The 9745-nt window shown below is 33.4% G+C and overlaps 2 long non-coding RNA genes across 2 annotated transcripts in view; one reads left to right on the top strand and one right to left on the bottom strand.

Moving 5' to 3' along the window:
* The first annotated feature begins 3049 nt into the window (after positions 1–3049).
* LOC107564477 (uncharacterized) overlaps positions 3050–9745 on the top strand; it is a 15065-nt gene continuing 8369 nt past the window's right edge. The window contains exon 1 of the long non-coding RNA XR_001606237.1: positions 3050–3131. This is a non-coding gene — a long non-coding RNA (uncharacterized lncRNA). The remainder of the gene's footprint in view (positions 3132–9745) is intronic.
* The window catches only part of LOC107564478 (uncharacterized), a 12710-nt gene continuing 6035 nt past the window's right edge, over positions 3071–9745 (bottom strand). The window contains exons 2-3 of the long non-coding RNA XR_001606238.1: positions 6404–6406; positions 3071–3252 (exon numbers count right to left, since the gene is read on the bottom strand). This is a non-coding gene — a long non-coding RNA (uncharacterized lncRNA). The remainder of the gene's footprint in view (positions 3253–6403; positions 6407–9745) is intronic.

The raw sequence follows: 9745 nt of genomic DNA, 5'->3' as shown, positions 1-9745 counted from the left end.
CCCTGGAGCACAAAAGCAGTGTTAAGTCGCTGGGGGATATTTGTAGCAATAGCCAACAATACAGTGTATAGTTCACAATTATACATTTCTCTTTTATGCCAAAAATCATTAGGATATTAAGTAAAGATCATGTTCCATGAAGATATTTTGTACATTTCCTAGCGTAAATATATCAAAACTTAATTTTTGATTAGTAATATGCATTGCTAAGAACTTCATATGAACAATTTTAAAGATGATTTTCTCAATATTTAGATTTTTTTGCACCCTCAGATTCCAGATTTTCAAATAGTGTCCTATCCTAACAAACCATACATCAATGGAAAGCTTATTTATTCTGATGTATTAAACTCAATTACAAAAAATTGACCCTTATGACTGGTTTTGTGGTCCAGGGTCACATTTAGACAAAAAGGTTCTTCTATGGCATAGTAAAGCCCCTTTATTTTTAAGTGTGCATGCATGTTTATCTTCCTTTATTTAACCAGCAAGGTCCCATTGAGTTGCAGCATGTCTTCAGGTTTACTGAAAACTGTGAGACGCCCAAAGCGGGCCGGTCCTGTACAGAACGTCACAGACGTGCTTGAGCTCTGAGCTGTGAATCTGACGTCAGCGTGCGTCTCCCTCGCTGTCACACTGTCTGTCTGTCAGCTCAGATCCACCCAGGAACTCCTGCGAGAAAACACACACACACACACACACACTCAGCACAGCGACATGCCTCATCAACGCATGTGTGTGGTTCATGATCAGTTTATGTAAGGAACACATTCATGCTTTATGACTAGATATGTTGTTTAGATTTTAGTGTGGTTCATGATCCGTTTATGTAAGAAGCACATTCATGCCTTATTACTATATGTTGTTTGGATTATAGTGTGTGTGTGTGTTTCATAGTTAGTTTAGTATCATTCACTTTTGGTTAATATTTTGAAATAGATTTTATTTTTATACTCTCAGTTTTCACCTTAATTTGAGTTAGTTTGAGTAATTTAGTCATTTAATTTTTTTTATAATTTTATATTTTATATATATATTTTTTATATCTATATAGTATTTATTCATTGTTATTTGTTTAGTTATTTTATTAAATGAAAATTGCCATAAAGTAAGTTTCATATAAAAAGTTTAATATAAAAAAATAGATTTTAATATTTTATTTTGTTTCAGTTAACGTTTATTTTAAGTAATGCATTTTTTTATGGTTTTAGTTTTAGTTAACCATAATAACCTTTGATGTTTTTTTTGTTTGTTTGTTTTCAGACAAGTGTAAACAAAGTAATTCTGGCCCTAAATACATTTGTAAAAATCCACCGTGGTATTCAAAACTTTTACCCTAAAATACCCACATATTGTAGTAAATGCCATTAAAATAAATAGCAGAAATATTCTGATTCTTATACTGTTTATATGACATCCCATATGAATATATTATGATTTTACTGTTTCAAATCCTATTGAGTTCTACTATTTTACATCAAGTCCGATTGATTTGCAAAGAGCTTTTATGGTGCTTTTATGGCCTAATATTCTGTTAAACGGGGGAATAACCTGATATGTGTCTGAACATGATGAAGTGAATGACGACATGCTTTAAGCGAAAGACACAGATACTCTGAAAGCACAATAGGTTTCACTGACTTCTTCTTTTCCCTCCTTCTTCAGCATGTTGGCCAAAGGCATGCTGGGAATCCACTCCCCGCTGTGGCACGCAGGAAAAGCGGCGTGACTTCATACGTAATGCAGTAATGCAGTAACGTACGAATAATGCAGAAACACGCCGTCAGGTCAGTCCGCGAGCGTGGGTGTGGTGGAGGGTCAGGGTCACACAGCCTGACAGAATTAATAAACTGATCTGTTAGTGTTCAATGGCGTGTGTTTGAGTGGCGGATTTGTCAGTAAAGATGATTTTGCTGAACTAATGCTCTGTCAGCACTGATTCATCATAGACATGCATGTTGACTTGTTAGATGTTTATTTTATTCTTTTAAACAGGCATTTAAGCTAGACTTAAAACCAAACAATAACTTAAAATAAAATGAATATTTTGTGCATGCGATTAGCACAGAAAATTATTTTGAACAAAAATGCATGTACTTTTATTGGAAGTCTATTTATTTATTTAGTATATTTTATTACTACTATTATTATTATTATTATTATGTGTTATATTCTGACCTTATTTACTTAGAACCAAATAACAACAACAACAACAACAAGGCTTTGCCAAATTTGTATGTTAATTAGAAGTCTATGGTTTCATTTTATTTATTTATTTATTTTTATTTGTTTATTTATTTATTTGTTTGTTTTATTTAAAGTGGCTTATACCAATATTTTTTATTACTTGTATGATTTATTATTATTATTATTATTATTATTATTATTATGTGTTAAATTCTGGCCTTATTTTCTTAACATCAAAATTAAATAAATACAAATTCTTTAAACACAAATGCTTTGACAAATGTCTATGTTCATTGGAAGTCTATGGAAGTATTTATTTATTTGTTTGTTTGTTTGTTTTAAAGTGGCTCATACCAATATTTGTTATTACTGACGTGATTTATATATAAAGATATATATTTAAATAATAAAAATAAAAATGATGTTTATTATTATGTGTTGTTATAAACTACTCATAAACAATAATTTCTAAATATTATTTATTATTATCGTGAATTCTGGTCTTGTTTTTCTCTAGTGCTGGTTTTCGGTTTAATGAATGAATAAGGGCATCTTACAGAAGTAATCCCAAAGCATCCAATCATTTATTCTTTGTCTTTTTTTCTAACATTTCTTCATTATATTCATAATATTGTTGGGTTATGCATTTTATTGGATCCTGAAGGACTGGATATAAACGGATCTGATTCTAGAACTCATTCAAAATTCCTTAAATAGTTCAGAATCATTTGAGCCCAAGAAGATTCCCAAATATGGTGAGGGATAAGGCTTTATTTCTCAATGCGGCTGGAGGGGCGTGGCTCATGTTCACGGGCGTGTCTCAGGCCACGCCCACACGTGCACAGGTGACCCGCCCAGGTGTGAAAGTCACCGCGCTCTTCAGCAGGAACAAACACACACACCTGAGAGACACGAGAGGACACTGATCTGCTCCACATTCAACGGTAAACTCTCTTTACTTCACTTGACGCTCCATTTACTCCATAAGTGCTTTAATAGATCGATTATCGATCATCTGCGACGCGACAGTGAGTGCTCATGTGCGATCAGCAGGTCAAAGTGCGCCTGAGGTAAAGATATTTATCATTTTTGATGTTTAATATGAAATGTGAGCTGCTGTTGTTTCAGATTTAACAAGTTTAGTAACTTTTAAAGCGATTTTGTATTACACAAATAGTACTAACTGAAATAGTTGCCTAATATTTAAAAAAATATATATATATTAATTTTAATCAAATATCAGTAGAAAGTTGTATGACATTTACTGTGGTAATACTAGGCTATCTATAAGAAACATGGCATTACCTTGCATCTATAATGGTTTTAGGATCATGTTATTTGTATATAAACAATAAATCAAATATATGTAATCTCCTTGGAAATATACTATGATAATATCGTAATATCTATAATACCAATATGTTTCTTATATATATATATGTGTGTATAGCAACATGGTTGTGTGTGTGTGTGTGTGTGTGTGTGTGTGTGTGTGTGTGTGTGTGTGTGTGTGTGTGTGTGTGTGTGTTCATCATACTTACCATTTAGAATCATATTTACCATTGTATTACCATGCTCTATAGGCATTTACCATTGTGATATCTTGTAATAATGTTTTTTACTGCTTGATTTCAAGTGTGAAAAATGGTTATTATGGTTTATACACATACAGTATGTGCCATAGTAATTCCATAATTTTTTGATCTTTGAACATGTAGTAATTTCATGGTAATCTGTGAAGTACCTTGTGGTATTGTGTATATAAATACCATGGTATATGCATATATCAATCCTATATGAAAGCACCATTGCATTGGCTTCCATTACAATCACTGTACCGGGGTATCAGCGTAGTACTTTCTATACGGGAGGTTTAAAGTCATGCATTTGTGTTTGATAATTATCGATCAGGCTGTCTGTAACCTGAGCTCTTGTAAATTGTTTGTGTGAAGTGTCAACATGAGAGATCAGACCCGTCGAGCCGCATCTGTTACAGTAATCATTAAATGATTACGATGCCCGGAGTGTTTCTAGATCTTGACACTGCATTAATTGTTTCCTGGCAGGAGGAATGCGATCCGCCCGAGAGGTGAAAGTGCTTATTGCTCTGGTATTTAACAGGACAGATTCCTTCTTTTCACTCGAGAACGGGCCTCAAACCAGCAGAACTAGAAGGAAGTATTGATGTGCTGGGTGTTCAAACTAAATATTTTTTTTATATATATATGTGTGTATAGAAATATGGGTGTGTGTGTGTGTGTGTGTGTGTGTGTGTGTGTGTGTGTGTGTGTGTGTGTGTGTGTGTGTGTGTGTTCATCATACTTACCATTTAGAATCATATTTACCATTGTATTACCATGCTCTATAGGCATTTACCATTGTGATATCTTGTAATAATGTTTTTTACTGCTTGATTTCAAGTGTGAAAAATGGTTATTATGGTTTATACACATACAGTATGTGCCATAGTAATTCCATAATTTTTTAATCTTTGAACATGTAGTAATTTCATGGTAATCTGTGAAGTACCTTGTGGTATTGTGTATATAAATACCATGGTATATGCATATATCAATCCTATATGAAAGCACCATTGCATTGGCTTCCATTACAATCACTGTACCGGGGTATCAGCGTAGTACTTTCTATACGGGAGGTTTAAAGTCATGCATTTGTGTTTGATAATTATCGATCAGGCTGTCTGTAACCTGAGCTCTTGTAAATTGTTTGTGTGAAGTGTCAACATGAGAGATCAGACCCGTCGAGCCGCATCTGTTACAGTAATCATTAAATGATTACGATGCCCGGAGTGTTTCTAGATCTTGACACTGCATTAATTGTTTCCTGGCAGGAGGAATGCGATCCGCCCGAGAGGTGAAAGTGCTTATTGCTCTGGTATTTAACAGGACAGATTCCTTCTTTTCACTCGAGAACGGGCCTCAAACCAGCAGAACTAGAAGGAAGTATTGATGTGCTGGGTGTTCACAGACAGACCGAACAATAGCGGCAGGAGCGGCTCTATTGTGGCTTGATAATTAGAGAAAACAAGAAAAATGTTGGTGAGCTTTAGTTGGCTGTTTTTGCCCCGGTGACTCACTGTTGTTACTGTATGTCAGGAATCATTCATATCGATCGGGTTGTATAAAATAGCAGGCTTATCTTTAAAGCATGTGTTTTTGGAGAAGCTTCTAGCTCAGGGTTTGAAAACAACCTATGCAGGTTTTTTTTCCCTTTAAACTTTCCTTCAGACATTGATGAATTCATGACTTGAGCAGTAATGCGTCATTGTGAGATTTGTTACGCAATGATTTACAGCGTTTGACTCATTAATGTTCTCACCGGTGCATGACAGATCAACATTATTCATGAGTGATTTGTGTCACTGTGATTGATTACACGACCAGGCAAACGCGTGGACTTTGGAATTTATTTGCATAAGCTACGATTTGGCATTCCTAGAGCTCAAACTGTAGATAATTGGCAAGGTCATGGGTTCAATTCCCAGGGAATGCATGGATTTTTAGACAAATATTCATTTGAGATGTGTTTGTTTACAAACCTGCATTAATTTATTGATTGACTGATTTAAGTGATCTAGAAACGCTAAGATCATGGGTTCTCATCCCAAAGAATGCATTGATTTTTTTTTACTATATTTGGTGTGTTTTTCTTTACAAACCTACATTTATTTTATTTGTTTGTTTGTTTGTAGAAGATATTGAAGGAAAAACAACATGAGGTGCTCTAACAATGACAAGGTCATGGGTTCGACTCCCAGAGAATGAATAGATATTTAGACGTATATAGATTTGTGATGTGTTTGTTTACAAACCTGCATTCATTTATTGATTGATTGATTGTAGAAGATACTGAAGGAAAAAACTCAAGTGCTTAAGAAACGCTAAGGTCATGGGTTCTAATCCCAGGGAATGCATTGATTTTTTTCTTTCTTTACAAACCTACATTTATTTTATTAGTTTGTTTGATTGTCGAAGATATTGAAGAAAAAACATCATGAAGTGCTCTAGCAAAGGCAAAGTCATGAGTTTGATTCCCCCCAAAAAAGTATACCTTGAATGCAATAAGTCACTTTGGATAAAAACTGCTAAATATGTAAATGTAATAATCTTTTTTTTTTTTCATCTGAAAACGTCTCATTAAATCCTTGAAATTAGATTTTTAGACAAATATATTTCTGACTCATTTTGTTACAAACCTACTTTTATTGTAGGAGATATCTTGGGAAAAACGTCAAGTTTTTCATGGGTTCGATTCCCAGGGAATGCATCGATTTTTAGACATACTGTATAAATTTGTGGGTGTTTCTTTACAACCTACGTGTAATTATTTGTTTATTTATTTAATGATTGTAGAAGTTATTGAATGAAAAACATCAAGTAAATGCAAGGTCATGGGTTCGATTCCCAGCAAATTCATTGATCTTTAGACATATGTATTTGTGATGTGTTTCCTTTACAAACCTACATATTTATTAAAATCTTTATTTAATGGCAATAGTAGATATAGAAGGATCATATGGTTCGATTCCCAAAAATGCTTTAAAAATATATACCCTGAATGCAAGTCACTTTGGCTAAAAGCCTCTGCCAAATGCAGAAATGTAAATTTGATCTTAATTGTTAATACAAGACTAGATTTTTTGACAAATATATTTGTGATGTTTCGTTACAAACCAACATTTATTTACTCATCATATGTTAATGCAACTAAATTTAATCACTTTTTTTCTCCGTATTATTCTTTCATATTGTTATTTCATAACTCGATGGCTTTATTATTAGTAGTATTATTCCATAATGTGTCCAAGCTCCTGATTGCCAGTGAATGTTTGCATCACTACCGATGTGAGCTTACAGATCAGCTGCGTCTTTAATGAAATCTGCTTGTAGAACTTACAATTCAATAGAATGCAATAGAAATGCAATATTTTTTGGCATGTGTGTGGTTGTTTTTACCATGGTAACTTGTTATATTTGAAGTACAATGCCAATAGAATAGTATATGATATTAGTGTCATTTAGTTGATTTCAAAGTAGCATGCATGAAATAATGCCATCAATATGTATCTTTAATGAAACCTGCTTGTAGAACTTTGTGTTTCTTACAGCACTAATGCAGATCAAGCAAAAGTCCAAACTTGTGGATTCCTTCAGGTGTTTGGACAAGGTTTGTTGTCTCAGTGGAAATCTGTGAGAATGAGAGCTGATGTGAGGAATGTTTCCTGCTGTTTTATTTCGAGTGATATCAAACACACAGGCACCACCCTCGAACGCATTCTTTCATAACTTTCATTGTGCATCATGTCAATCATCTGTAGGGTTGGGTATTGTTTGAATTTGATCGATTCCGGTTCTGCTTATCGATTCCGATTCCAATAACATAAAAAAATCCGTTAAACAAATTTTAAGTCAAATATTTAGATGTCAAACATATTTATTCTGTTTTATGTCTATGGTATTTTTTTGATAAAACCACAGAAAAAACAACTAGACTAATATAAATTTCAAACATTAAATTGTTAAAGACAAGTAAATTAATCAGCAATAGCATAAATGAATAAAACTGAACAAATGTCAGGTACAGAAATTGAAATCAAAAGTTTAAAAAACACGGTATAGTTTTCTTTTCATAAATAAAATATTACATTTACGAAAGACATTCAGTCAGTTAATGATTTTCTTTTGTTCTTTGATTAACATTAATGATAGGCAGCACGTTTATTAGACGGATGTCTCTTTAACACCGAACACACACAGATCTGAAAATACTGTTACTCATGCGTTTTCTTTCTCATCTGTTTACGTTCACTTAAGACAAAAAACGGCTGTGTTTATGATGATATACCGACGTATTTCGTGCATACTGGTCGATAAATGTGAACGAGACGTCAGTTCTGGCCCGGAACAAGCTTTGCACGGAACAGTTGGAGAACGGACACGGGTGGGGAACCTGCATCGGGACCACTGTTCTCTGTGCTCGCGCTTCAGATGTGTGCAAGTGCTTTCCCTTCCTGCACTTAAATAGTTTAAAATCACATTAAAATGCGAACGCGGGATTCGTTAAGCGGAATCGAAATGCACGTCTTATCGAATACCCCGATTATTGGAAATTTGGAACCGGTTCTAAAATGGAACCGGTTCTTGATACCCAACCCTAATCGTCTGTTAATTAAATCATCTGTGATGTTGCCACGGCGACCATCAAAAAACCCTGTGACTCATCTGGTATGGGTGAAAGTGTCATTGTTACAATGTAACATTCCATTTCCCGCCATCCACAATAGAGCTGCAGGATCAAGCCTCCTATTATAAACACACATCCGCCTAATTAGTCAAGCGCTGGCCGATGACATCACAGAGGGTTTTAATAAACCGCCTTATTGAGCTGAATCTGTAATAGTGCATCTTTCATGCCGTTTGAGTATGTTTTTGTTCTGAATGTGAGGAATGCATTTAACAGGCCTGTGAACATGGAGCTGAAGTATGTTCAGAATGAAGGTGTCACCCGTCGCATTTGTATACAGACAAACGCCCAGAATCAAACCTCAGAAATATCTCAGGAGCTTGTCATTCTGCGTTATACAGCAGCATATTTCATTAGTGTTGTGCAGGCGCTTGTTTACATTGGTGTTCTGCAATACTGTAGTGCAGTAGTGTAACGCCAGTAAGTTTCTCCGCTCTTTTTGCATTTCTAAATTTGGTGCATATGCTTACAAGAAGTACTGTAGTACTACCGTGGTTTTCTGCAAGTGATTCCATGCCAATATCCTTTTCTTTTCTTTTTTTTTTACATGGTAATTGGTTATAAATGTGAAGTATATCATATCAGTATCATTAAGTTTGTTTATTTTAAAGTAGCGTAAAATAAAACTTCGCTGTATCAGTGTTATTTTAGAATCATTGATATACTATTATAGTTTTCATTCATATTTTTAATTAGTTTTTATTTTGATATTTTCTGCTTTATTTTTTAGTAGTTTTAGTAATTTGATGTGCTTTTGTAATTTTTTTATTAGTTTTTGTTTTTAAAGAATGTATCATTTTTAGTACTTTTTAGTTGTTTTAGTATATTAGGTTCAACTAAATAAATACGGAAATTGTTTTTTATAAAGGTTTTGAATTAGTTTTTTTATGTTCTGTTTTCATTTTAATTTTAATTAAAGTTTTAGTAATTTGTTGTGTGTTTTTGACTATATAAAATATATATATATATATATATATATATATATATATATATATATATATATATATATATATATTCACAGCAGTTTAATGTTCCTAAGGCTTTCTGTGTCATGAATATTAATCAGACAACAAAAAAACTGAGAAAAATCCCTTTTGTAGCTTTAACACAGATTTATTAGATTTAATGTATACAGTGAAGACTATGCTGTGTTATTTTACATTTGATTATTCAATTTCTGATTTACTCACCTACAAAATCACACCAATCATTGATTATTATAATTTTTTTCCAAATAGAGCTTTTCAAGTCATCTGGTGTTTTTTTTTTTTTTTTTTTTTTTTTTTTTTTTCAA

This window comes from Sinocyclocheilus grahami, unplaced genomic scaffold (assembly GCF_001515645.1).
Source record: "Sinocyclocheilus grahami isolate Dianchi unplaced genomic scaffold, SAMN03320097.WGS_v1.1 scaffold939.1, whole genome shotgun sequence".
Classification (NCBI taxonomy): domain Eukaryota; kingdom Metazoa; phylum Chordata; class Actinopteri; order Cypriniformes; family Cyprinidae; genus Sinocyclocheilus; species Sinocyclocheilus grahami.
This window is presented reverse-complemented; position numbering and strand designations above follow the sequence as displayed.